We start from the raw sequence: 13,685 nt of genomic DNA, 5'->3' as shown, positions 1-13,685 counted from the left end.
ATGATCAAGTAGGATTTATACCAGGAAAGCAGTTCTGGTTTAATTAGGAAAACTATTAGCATAATTGACCATATTAATAATCAAATTAATAAAAACCATATAATCATCTCAATAGATGCAGAAAAAGCATTTGATAAAATCCAATATCCATTCCTACTAAAAATGCTTGAGAGTATAGGAATAAATGGACTATTCCTTAATATAATGACAAGCATATATTTAAAACCATCAGTAAACATCATATATAATGGCGATAAACTGGAACCTTTCCCTGTAAGATCAGGAGTGAAACAAGGTTGCCCACTATCACTATTACTATTCAATATAGTACTAGAAATGCTAGCCTCAGCAATAAGAGCCGAGAAAGAGATTCAAAGAATTAGAGTAGGAAATGAGGAAATCAAACTATCACTTTTTGCAGGTGACATGATGGTATACTTAGAGAACCCCAAAGATTCTGCTAAAAAACTATTAGAAATAATTCAGAACTTTAGCAAAGTTGCAGGATACAAAATAAATCCACATAAATCCTCAGCATTTTTATACATTATCAACACAACCCAAAAGCAAGAGATACAAAGAGAAATTCCATTCAAAATAACTGTTGATAGTAGAAAATATTTGGGAATATATCTACCAAAGGGAAGCCAGGAATTACAAAATACTTGCCACAAAAATAAAGTTAGATTTAAATATTTGGAAAGATATTGAGTGCGCTTGGATAGGCCGAGCAAATATAATTAAGATGACAATACTCCCTAAACTAATCTATTTATTTAGTGCTATATCAATCAGATTCCCAAGAAACTATTTTAATGACCTAGAAAAAATAACAACAGAATTCATATGAACAACAAAAGGTCGAGAATTTCAAGGGAAGTAATGAAAAAAAATTAAATGAAGGTGGTCTAGCTGTACCTGATCTAAAACTATATTATAAAGCAAGAGTCACCAAAACCATTTGGTATTGGTTAAGAAATAGACTAGTTGATCAGTGGCATAGGTTAGGTTCACAGGGCAAGATAGTGAATAAAAATAGCAATCTAGTGTTTGACAAACCCACAGATCCCAACTTTTGGGATAAGAATTCATTATTTGACAAAAACTGCTAGGAAAACTGGAAATTAGTATGGCAGAAACTAGGCATGGACCCACATTTAACACCACATACTAAGATAAGATCAAAATGGGTCCAAGATTTAGGCATAAAGAACGAAATCATAAATTAGACGAACATCAGATAGTTTACCTCTCAGACTTGTGGAGGAGGAAGTAATTTGTGTCCAAAGGAGAACTAGAGACCATTATTGATCACAAAATAGAAAATTTTGATTACGCCAAATTAAAAAAGTTTCTGCACAAACAAAACTAATGCAAACAAGATCAGAGAAATGCAACTTAAGACAACTCTGAGGTATCATTACACATCTGTCAGATTGGCTAAGATGACAGGAACAAATAACGATGAATGTTGGAAGGGCTGTGGGAAAACTGGGACACTGATGCATTTTTGGTGGAGTTGTGAAAAAATCCAACCATTCTGGAGAGCAATCTGGAATTATGCCCAAAAAGTTATCAAAACATACCCTTTGACCCAGCAGTGCTACTACTAAGCTTATATCCCAAGGAAATACTAAAGAAGGGAAAGGGACCTGTATGTGCCAAAATGTTTGTGGCAGCCCTTTTTGTAGTGGCCAGAAACTGGAAAATGAATGGATGCACATCAACTGGAGAATGGTTGGGTAAATTATGGTATATGAATGTTATGGAATATTATTGTTCTGTAAGAAATGACCAACAGGAGGAATACAGAGAGGCTTGGAGAGACTTACATCAACTGATGTTGAGTGAAATGAGCAGAACTAGGAGATCATTATACACTTCCACAATGATACTCTATGAGGATGTATTCTGATGGAAGTGGATATCTTCAACATAGAGAAGAGCTAATCCAATTCCAATTGATCAATGATGGACATTATCATCTACATCCAGAAAAGGAACACTGGGAAATGATTGTAAACTGTGAGCATTTTTTTGTTTGTTTGTTTTTTTGTTTTTCTTCTCAGATTATTTTTACCTTCCGAATATAATTCTTCCTTTGCAACAACAACAATAAAATTTGGTTCCGCACATATATATTGTACCTAGGATATACTATAAGATATTTAATATATATGGCCATCTAGGGGAGGTGGTGGAGGGAAGGAGGGGAAAAATTCAGAACAGAAGGGAGTACAAGAGATAATGTTGTTTAAAAAAATCACCTATGCATATGTACTGTCAAAAATGTTATAATTATAAAAATTAATAAAAAATTACTGTTAAAAAATAAAAAATAATAAGATTTAACTTCAAAAAAACTTAATGTCTTGCCAATTACCCATTAATCAACTAATCATTGGGAGTTCCTTTTTGGTAATTCCTTATATATTTTATGTCATGTTTTTATCTATGTTTGCTATATTTTCCTTCAAACTCTAATTTTTTTTTATTGTGTTGCTCTAAATTTTAATACAGAAGTATGATGATAATATACATCCCTCTTGACCTTAAATATTCATTATATTTGATGATTTCAGCTATTCATCTACATACTCTTCACAAATGAGATCAACATTTTATTCAATATTCCTATTCAGCTATACTTCACAGGGACATATGGCATGACACATCCAAATTCTTCCCTCCAAAAATTAATAACCAATTTTTCAAGTTCTTTAAATAATAATGAATTGTTTCCTCAATTTTAAGTTTATAAGAATTCATCAAACACTGATAATTTTATACATTTGGTTAGATGTCTGATATATCTATTTTGTTTCATTGATCTGTTTTTTTTTTTCTTCCCTTCCCTTTCCTTCCTTTGCCCTCATTTTCCTTGCTTTCTCTTTCCTTCCTTTGCCTTCATTTTTCTTGCTTTACTTTCCCTTCTCTAGCCTTGCCTTGCTTTGCCTTCCCTTCCCTTCCATTGCATTCCCCTTCTTTCCCTAATCTTTAATGCTGATCAATTACACCTAAATAGCAGGCACAAGCCCTAAAACCCATTTCCCCATGCCCTTGTTTCCAGAATGCTCCCCAACCATTATGCAGTTAAGTAACCCTCATGGTAAAGGGGCCTACCATTTCTGCTACCAACAGAATCAGTTGCCAACCATTTATCTTAATTAGGGCATGCAACCCATTCATGACATTCTGAGGGGAGACCCACAGTTCTATGCATAAGGAGAATAGCAACATGCCTTCAGAGACAAGCTTTGCTTCCAGCTCAGAACATCAACTACCAACAAACTGCTACTGGCAAATTATCCCAAGAGCTAGATAACTAGAAATGTCCCCATTTCCCTCCAGATCACAGACTCTACTTTCAGCTTCATCCTGCTGCCCTTTTGAAGGGAAGAAACTGGTTTAGAGAAAAAAGATGGCAACTTTCTCTGCAGATGGTAGTTCCTTTCAATTCAGCCTCCCTCCTTATCACTCACAAATACTGAAGAAAAAAAGTTGAAAGTTCTCGTTATTAAAGTTCATGGTATTATCACATGGTCCAACATTATCCAACAGATAGAATTTTACCAGTGGAAATTAATCATATAGATACATTTTTACAATTAATCTGTTTTGTCAGCATTTCTTAATGACCACTGGACTTTCCTTTCTCTCTAATTTATTTCTGAAACTCTCTATATGTACTTTCTCTTCACTATTGGAATATGAAGTCTTGACATTAGAAACTTTCTTGATTTTTTTATTCATATCTCCAACACGTGATAAGAGTGCTTTTCAAATAGTAAGCACTTATCAAGTACTTTTTTTCATTCCTAATGCTTTGTAATAAGTCCAGAAATTTGGAAGTGTGAGAAATCATCAGGTTTTCTTTTTAGTATGCTCCATTAATATTCTTGCCTCCCTTTTTCTCATATTAATTTCATGATTATTTATGTCTAGTTTAATAAAGAATTCCTACATTAGGGCTATTAATCAACTTGGGGAATAATGTCATCACAAACATTTAGGTCCCTCTCGCGTTATAGGGCCTTTAGATAAAATTATATAGTTTTTAACTATACTATATTTCTAAGCAAATTTAATCCCCTTTCATTTGATAATGTTTGCTGTTATTGTAATGGAATTTTCTTTTGTTTTTATTATATCTCCTTGATCTTTATATATAGTCATTTTTAATTGTCTAACTTTTTGTAACCCCATTTGGGATTTTTTTTTCATATTGGGATTGGCCATTTTCTTCTTCTCCATCCTTGATCTTTATAAATATTACCTAAGATTACAAATTTTATTAGTCTTTTTTTTGTGGATAGAGCTTTAATATGGTTTTTATGCTGAACTAATCTATTTATTGTGTTCATTAATATTTTGGCTAAGGTAGTTGCATTTTTTAGATAAATTATCATTATCATCTGCAAATAATCTATTTCATTTTTAATGCTAATTCCTATAATATTTTTTCCTGTCTCATTACAGTTACTGAAATTTTCAATACTGTGTCAGATAAAAATTACAAGAGTTGGCAACACTGTTTTACTGTTGCATTTACATTTTGTTTTTATTATATTTTTGTCAAAAAAACTCTTCTTCTATATAATTATTTTTATCATTAATAAATATTGAATTGTATTTGAGGTTTATTTCTATACTTTTTTCACCAATTCTCTTAGGGTTTACAGTTTATGTATTTCAACATGATAAAAATCTAAAAAAAAATATTTTGAAGCAGGCTTTAATTTTTACAGAAATTTGCATGATAATCATGAACAATTTTATTAAAATAGTGTAATATGTAGCTAATATTTTATATCTATTTCCATAGAAGAAACTGCACTGTATACTTTTTCATATTATCTATGCCTCATTTTAAAATCAACATATTTGTCTCAAAAAGATGTTATGTTATGATCTATCATTCTTCATAGTCATGATAATGTAACAGAGCCATTTGATGGAATACTACTATCCTATAAAAAATGATGAACTCAGTGATCTTAGAAAAACATAAGAACAAAATAATGAAGAGTGAAATGAGCAGAACCATTGTTTTAAAAACAACTTTGAACAAATAAATCCCTTTAAATTTATAAAAACCCAAATTAACTACAAAGAACATTTGAATGGGTGCACCATCTGCATGCAAAGAACCAATAAATACAAGTATGTATAGAATGATTGCATATGTGTGGCTATATAGAGATACATATATGTATAGATAGATACAGATATAATACATATGTATACACACATATATTTTTGTCCCAATGGGAGCTAGCCATTTTGGGGGGAGGGGAAGAAGAGAATGGAAAGAAAAAATAAAATTTCCATTATAACTTTATTATATATTTAAAAGGAATAGTAAATTTTACATACTGAATATGCAGTCTCATGTGTGATCATATTTTTAAATTGTTATACTAGATTATGGAAATGCATATTTTATTCAAGAAATTAAAAAGATAATAAATTTTTAAAAATGTAAAAAAAATTTACCAGTGAGGCTGGGGAAGTTATTGTTTTAAATAGTTTTTGTTGAGGGACTCCCTAATACAGAAAAGGACTTGGTCTATAATTTCATTGATACAGGGAATGCAAGAGTGAGAAAATTATTTTTATTAATGCAGATTGTCAACTTTTTTGTAACTTATAATCTTGAAGAGTTGTCCAGATCACTGAGAAGGCAAGTGATTTCCCTAGAATCACCCCAGCAGTATGTGTCAGAGAAAGGAATTCAACTCAACTTTTCTAGATTTTGAGACCAGGTCTCTAGCTCTTTGTCAATATACCAACTGGCTCTGCTATATGACTACATCTTTGATTGTTGCCTTATTGTTTTCATCTGAAACTATGATATTTAAATTATTCATTTCCTATTGTGTCACTTGGGGTGATTTTATATACTTGTCTTGAAGATAATTTTCTATTTCTTTTAAATTTTCTAATTTGCTAGAATATAGCCATCTGCAGTATTCCTTAAAAATATTCTTAAAATTTTAATTTATTGTGACCTTTCTTTTTCCGTTTGTAGTTTTGCTTATTTGGATATTTGCCTTTACTCTATAAAAATAAATTATCCTAATGGTTTATCAATTTATTTAAAAAAAAACAGTTCCTGATTTTATAATTCAATTTTATTATTTTCTCATTTTCTATGCTCTTTTAAATGCTCCTTCTTTTTTCAGAATTTCATTTGGATCATTTATTTATTGTTTTCCCCCCTAGAACATTTGGTTGTAGGTTTAATTTACTTATTTTCTCCTTTTCTTGTTATTAATATAGACTTCAAAAGTTATAAATCTGCCAACAAGGCCTGCTTTGGTTGTTCCCCATAGATTTGGATAGGTGATATCAACAGTATCATTTTCATTCAACTAATATATTGGATTTAAAATTTTACATTGTTTTATGATATTTAGTAATATCTTTTAATTATCACTTAATTGTATTATATAAAATATACTACATATAATTTATGATAAATTCTTTTTGGATTTATGCAGAGCTTTTCTATGCCAATTCTTGTTAATTGTTGAATTGAATGCTGAGATACCTTTTAAGTTTAAATCTATAACCTTCCTCTTTTCTCTCCTGATACACTTTTTAAAGGTTATTTCTGGGTAGTGTTTCATGTATCTCATTAGTTTCAGCTTATTTACGGCTTTGATGATTTTCACACAATTCTTACAGGGCTATGACACACTTTTGTATTCATCTTCTCTTTCCTACCCTTGATTTAATTTTTTTTATCAAGGGTTTTACAAATCTAAATTGATCCAAAAGGCAGCTGAAATCTCACAAACTATAAGAAACAATCTCAGTCCTGGAGAACAGAAAATGAATGATACTTTCCTCTTCTCCATAGAGACATGTAGAATGCGAATGTGCTATAGTGGACAGGATGTGAGATACAAGTGCTTTATCAGTTGATGTTAAGTATTTTTGTTTGTTACCAGGAAGGGTTTGGGAGAGGGAGAAATATACTGGTAAATAATTGTGATATAAAAACAAAAGGCATCAATAAATCTATAGTAAATAGATGAAAGCCAAGTTGGTTAACAAGTTTATTGGGAGTTCACTTTCTTTACTTTGTCTTTTTATCTCCAGTGCTCTCAAAGACTCAGGATTTTCATCAGATGATGCTGATCACAGACCATTCTTAGACATACAACAATCATTTGTACTTCTTCACTTCCTTTGTAGAATTTTCGATTCAGGTGAGGGGGAGGGGGCTTCTACCTATCCTTTTACTGATATTTCCCCAAAATTATATCACTCTTTCCCAAGATACAGTAGATAGCAACTTCAGCCCAGCTATCCTTTCCTTTTTCTATCATGAATTTTAAGTGACTCTTTCACCTCAAAAATCTTTTCATTTTTACTAAGAGTCATAGGACCATAGGCCTAGGGAAAGAAGAGACTTAAGAGGCCATCAGGTACAAGCTTCTTTGTCTCCAGTTTAGAGATAAGTAAGTGTCAGAGACTGGATTTGAAACCACAGATCCACTCTTTTAGTTACTACTTTCTCTTTTTCCAGAATCATACCAGTATTAAAACTAATTTCTAGCATAAGAATTTTGAACTGATTTTTATCAGAATCATAAATCAGAAGGAAAAAAAGGATAGGAATTGTATAATTCAAAATTTTAATTTCACTGTGGCAGCTCTAAGCACCAAACATATACTATGTAATCTAATTAGAAGCTTTAGCACATAAATTGAATTAGATATAGTCAAATTGAAACTCCCCACTAACATGCAATATGCTCATTTTCCAAAGAAATGGGATAGAGCTCTGAACCTGAAAAAATATTCTGTTGAATGCTGGTTCATGAATGTTGATAACATAATAGGGTGTAGGTGTGAGCACAGCTGCCTTCTGGGTAGTTGATCCAAAGTTGCCCTGAGCAGTACACCTACACTGAAGACAGAAACACCTGTGTATATTTACAAGCAGCAAAGAGAACAAGGAAGGCAACTGAGTCTAGCAAAATATATTAGAAAAAAGTAATGAAGAAACTCGCCTGAGCATACAGATATCAGAAAAGATGTATATATATATATATATATATATATATATATATATATATATATATATATATATATATATGTGGCTGTCTCAGAATGGTCAAAGGCTTTAAATCACTCATAAAAATTTTATAAGTATAATTTAAGCTAACAGAAAAAACAATTAAAACAAACAGCTATGAAAGAGGGAAGGTACTGATGATTCTGATTCTATAGAGGGAAAGAAAAATTAGAATAGTTACCTCCTTTGGGAGTTGAAAGGGCAGAAATCAGGACACTGCTTGTATAGCAGATATTCCCAAATAGAACATTATAGGAAAAGCTGGAGTGAAGATCACTTGGGATGAAGTTAGAATAGTGATTGTGCCATCAAAATGAAAATTTTGCCAACTTAAGCATTCTATAATTTCTATAAATTATTATTTAAGCTTTTTGCACCCCCAAAATGTTGATGTCCTGTGCAAAGTTCAAGTTGTCCCATCTTAGTTGTGTCTATGATTTTTTTTCAGGTGATTTCTAGAGATAATTTTTAATATGTTGTGTAATCCAGAGAACTGACTATAATGAATAGAATTTCAGGCAAAGTAGTAGAGGGCAGCCCAATTATAGGATGGAAATGGAGATACTGGAAGCAGATAGGTTCCTCTGGGTTTCTGATTCTGCCTCATACAGTACACCTATTGTAGGACCATATAGAACAACCACAGTACCAAGGTATAAATGATTTTGTTTGAAGTAGAACTGGTGGGCTATTTTGAATTTTCAACTAATATTAATGTGTTTCAACTTTATATCACTTTTATTTCTGAATCTATCCCTCTGTATCTATTCTTCTATTCAGTATTATCTTTTCTTTTCTAGCAATCCATCTTTAACAAAGAATATAAAAGAAAAAGGAGAAAGCAAAGCAATTTACTTGCACATATATTGTCTTAGTCTAAAAGCATATACAGTGAAGAATGCTGGCTTGACCTTCCTTGACATCATACCTATTTTTCAATATAAGATTAGAAAACTTTAAATATCACACTTAAAAAATTTTAAGCCTTGAATATAAAAGAGAAGAATATTGTGGATATAGGACTAGAACTATAGTCAGGACAACTGGATTCAAGTTTCAGGTCAATCACTTAATAATTGTATGACTGTGGATACATCACTTTATCTGAACCTCAGTTGTTTCACTTATAAAATGAAGATAGTACTTACAGTTTCTGCCTCAAAACGTCCAGTATACCTTTAAAATCTTTCCCCTTCCTATTCTGAGACATTAGAAAGAAGAAAAGACATCCAATACTAATTCTATCATCTGGGGCAATACCCCTAGCTAGAATCCTGGCCAATTGGATGCTGGAACACCTATTGTTCTGAGTGAAGGGACTCTAACTCTGGAATTTTCTACATCAGCCACTCTTATATGATACCAAGGATTAAATCCATAGTGTTTTATTTGGTGCATTGTCAGGCAAAGTGATATGTTTTACTTCATGGTTATGAAGAAAAAAAAGATCTTCAACTCTGACCTTATTCTAAGATGCAAGAAATCTCCAGTTCCCAGTGGCTAAAATAAAATTAGGATTAATCCTAGAGGCTCTATAAACTATCAGCTTAGCTCATACAACAACACAGAGTTTGCATAAAACAGAGAGTTTGGGGAATGAAACTCCATAAAGGTATATTATTTATAATTTTTAATTTTCCTAGAGATAATGAAGTAGTGAATCTTTGTAGGCAAATTTACTTAGGAAATAAAATCAATTCTTGTCCTGGATGTAGAAAGCATTAGAGGTCTTAATTGCTCAGCATTTTTCAGTAATCCTTGAAAGATCATGGAGAATGGAATAACATCCCTAATATTAGAGAAGGACAAATGTCCAAATTTTTACAAAAGAGAAGTGACAGAAATCTGCAAAGCATAAACCAGTAAACTTGATTTCTAGTCCTGGCAAAATGCTAGAAAGGGCTAGTTAGTGAAGATTTAGGGAATAAAGTGGTGATGACAAAGATTATGACTTTGTCAAATATAAGTCATAGCATTCTTTTTTCTCTTTTCTTTGGGCAAGATTGCTAAATACAATAGGGGAATGCTGTAGAAATAATTTATGGTGAGATTTAAATTGACCATTCAACAAATTCTCTGATACTATTCTTGTGGATAAAATCTAGAGATGTACACTATACAACATTTGAGTATATTTGCAACTCGTTGAATGACTGGGTCAGTGTCAACTTGACAGAAAGTTTTTAATTGCAATGCCTTGGGCATCTCTTTGATTCTGTGTTATTTATTGATATTTTTAGCAAGGACATGAATAATGTTGACAAATTTGTAGAGACAAACTTGGGAGCAATAGCTAACATATTACATATATTACATTGAGTCCTAATAAGATGGTGTCAGGAAGATTTGAGTTCAAATTCTACCTCAGAATCTACTAGATGCTCTTGCTGCTAGCTCTTTGACTCTGCCAGCTTCCGCCTCTAGCTCCCTCGGAGTGAGCTTCTAGTGGGCTTCTTCCTTCTAACTCTGAGACCTCCTCCTTATATGCCCCACACTGAGTATATATCAATCATTATATCCCCGGGAAACCATTATTTGTTGTAGGATTAAATCACTGTCTCCTCAAATCCACTTAGTACCTTGTTTCAAGTTCTGGCCCATAACCTCTCCTTGTAGGATCAGATCAATCATACTGAACCATGCTAAATTAGATAATTATTGTCTCTATCAATTCCACTGTCTTAGTACCTTGTAAGAATCCTAACAAATAACCATGTCAAATCACCTAATTCCTATGAACCTTGTGAAAAATAAAAATAACTTATCTCTAGATTTGTTATCAAGACTAAAGGAAATAATTTATGTAAATACTAGCTTGACATAAGGAAAAAAAAATCTAATATGTCAACATATCCAAAAGTGGAATAGTACATTATCTCTCAAAAAAGTTTTTAAACAAAGGCAAGATAATCATTTGCCAAGAATTTATAGAATAAATTTTTGGCCAGATATGATTTGAACTAAGAGACAGAATGATGAAATGAATAGAAAACTAGTTTTGGAGTTAGGAAGACCTGGATTTCAGTTCTGCCACTTCTATATAGAACTTGGGCAAATCACTTACAATAAATTAGGAGAAGGTACTGACCTGCATCTGTAGAGGAAATTCCTTAATATGAGAATTTCAATAGAAAATAAATCACAGGTACAGTCTATCCCACTGGGTTGAACTGGAAGGCTTTTTGAGGCATTCAAACTATTGCTTCTATAAAGTTTTATGAAATTAAAAAGGTCATTGATAGATAGCTTTGAAGTATCATCTAGAATATTGGTAAGGTAAATGCTGTAACTCCAATGAGTCTGAGTAAAGGGACTTTAACTCTTTCTGTACCTTTCTTCTTCACTCATATTACTACATTCTTAGATCTCATGATCTTTCAGATAGACTATTATCATGGGCTCATCACCTTATTCTCTCTCCCTTCCAATCCATCATTGTTGGGTTATCAAAGTAATTTTCCTAAAGCACAGTATTACTCATGCTTTTTTCCCCCTTTTACCAGAACTTCACTAACACTCTATTGTATCTATGGCAAAAAACAAAACAAAACAAAACAAAACAAAACAAAACAAAACAAAACAAAAAACAACTTTATAACTTAATATCCCTACTCCTCATATCATGATTTTCTTTACCAGTGCTAGCAAAATGTCTTGTATAAAATAGGTATGTAATAAATGCCTTTTTATTCAAATAAATCCAATATTTTATGTATTTTAGGAAAATTGAATTCTGCAAATTATTTGTGGCAATAAGTAGTATTTCTTGTATCTATATGATCATGAGTTATCACTCATGTCTGGAATCCTTTTCTTCCTTTCAGATAACCATTGCTTCTAACAAAACTTGAATCACTTGCCATATTCTCTGAGAATTCTTCCCTGACTTCTTCCAAATGCAAACATTCTCTTCTTTATTGAGTTTTATTAAGTTTTATGTGGCTATCAGCTTATCTGGTATTATCTCTCCTCCCTGTTCTCTAAGTAGAAAATAAGGAAAATATTTAAGTCACCTATTCCTAGAACATAGTACTTGCACGTAATAGGTGATTAATGAATTTTTTTAGTTAAATAAATAGCAAGTTTTTCTATGATAATAACAAGTGGCATTAATACACTACTCTAAAAATTTCAAAGCATTATATTTATATTACATTTAGAGAGTGCAAATAATGATTCTCACAAAGTGGTCACATATATTTGAATTTGCGCTATTTGAAGTTATAATTATGTAAAGCATGTTAACTGGTTCTATTCTAATGGAAATATGCTGGGAAAAAGCAAATAATGCTGCCGCTTCAGGGGATTTGTTATTAATTTTAACCAGGTATTGACTACATGCTGTCTCATTTGAGTTTTCAACAAAATCTTATAGGTAATATTATCATTATTGTTTTAAAGAAGAGAAAACAGAGGCTCAGAGAGGCTGTGACCTATCCAACCAAGATCACACAGTAAGTACTAGAGATATTTTGAACCGAAAGGCAGTAGGTTATTCATTCTCCCATGCTGGATTTCTCAGTATGAGATTTGTTCTATGATTCTTTAATCAACAAACATTAAGAAGCACTTACTTGTCTACTAAGTATTCTGGTTAGTGCTAGATACACAGAAAAAAAAGGGTCTCTGCCCCCAAAGGACTTACATTTAAAGTTATCCTTAGAGAAAAAACAGCATTTGGGGGACCAAAAGAAGTCCCCCCAAAAATGATGTTTGTTTTCCTGCTAAATCTAGGGGAAAATGTGAAGATTACAACAGACGAACTATGTGATCATAGGTAATTATCAGTTTATTCTTAGTTCTATAATTCAGTTGTACTCATTATGCTTTAGCAAGTCAAAATGATTCAAGTTATTTGACTCTTCACCCAAGATATGAGATAAGGAATTGGAACTTGGATTAAATTTTTAATTTGTGATTAAAATTTGCTCTAGAAATTTGTGATGCTTGTGACTCTGGATAAGTCAACTAAATTTGTTGAGCCCCAGATGCTTATCTGTAAAATGAAGATAATAATAGTACCTACCTCATAGGGCTGTTGTGAGGATCAAATAAATGGTATATTTAAAGCATTTTGGAAACCTCAAACTTCCACATAAATATGAGCTATTATTATTCTCATTCTCATTTTACATTTGATGGAGTTCAGATAAAATGATTTTGTGACAAGTATGTGTTCTATTATTGTTCTTTTATGATTAATATTTGGTGAACTGTTTTCAAGTTACCAAAATGATCATTTTTTGGTAATTGGATAAAGAGTTAGCATGTGATCTCATCTTTTGTAGATTCACTGACAGCATCTTTAGGAAAATTCTTGAAGGAGCCACAATGATTGGGGTGATATTTATATCATCTGGTTCCTACATGCTTTTCATTTCTATTGCATATCTCTATATTTTAGAATCTTTTAATTTCATGTAGTTGTATGGAAACATCTACTAAACCTATTGTTCTTAAATTTTTATGGGTCAACACTAAGTAATGGCAATTTGGGATAATAGTTCTACTGCTGTTGATGCCCTACTTTGAACACAGTTTGTCCTTGAATTCTCAAAGATAGTTTAGGATTTGTATTTTTAGTGTTGACCTATGT

Source organism: Sminthopsis crassicaudata, chromosome 1 (assembly GCF_048593235.1).
Source record: "Sminthopsis crassicaudata isolate SCR6 chromosome 1, ASM4859323v1, whole genome shotgun sequence".
NCBI lineage: Eukaryota > Metazoa > Chordata > Mammalia > Dasyuromorphia > Dasyuridae > Sminthopsis > Sminthopsis crassicaudata.
Note: the sequence above shows the minus strand (reverse complement) of the source record.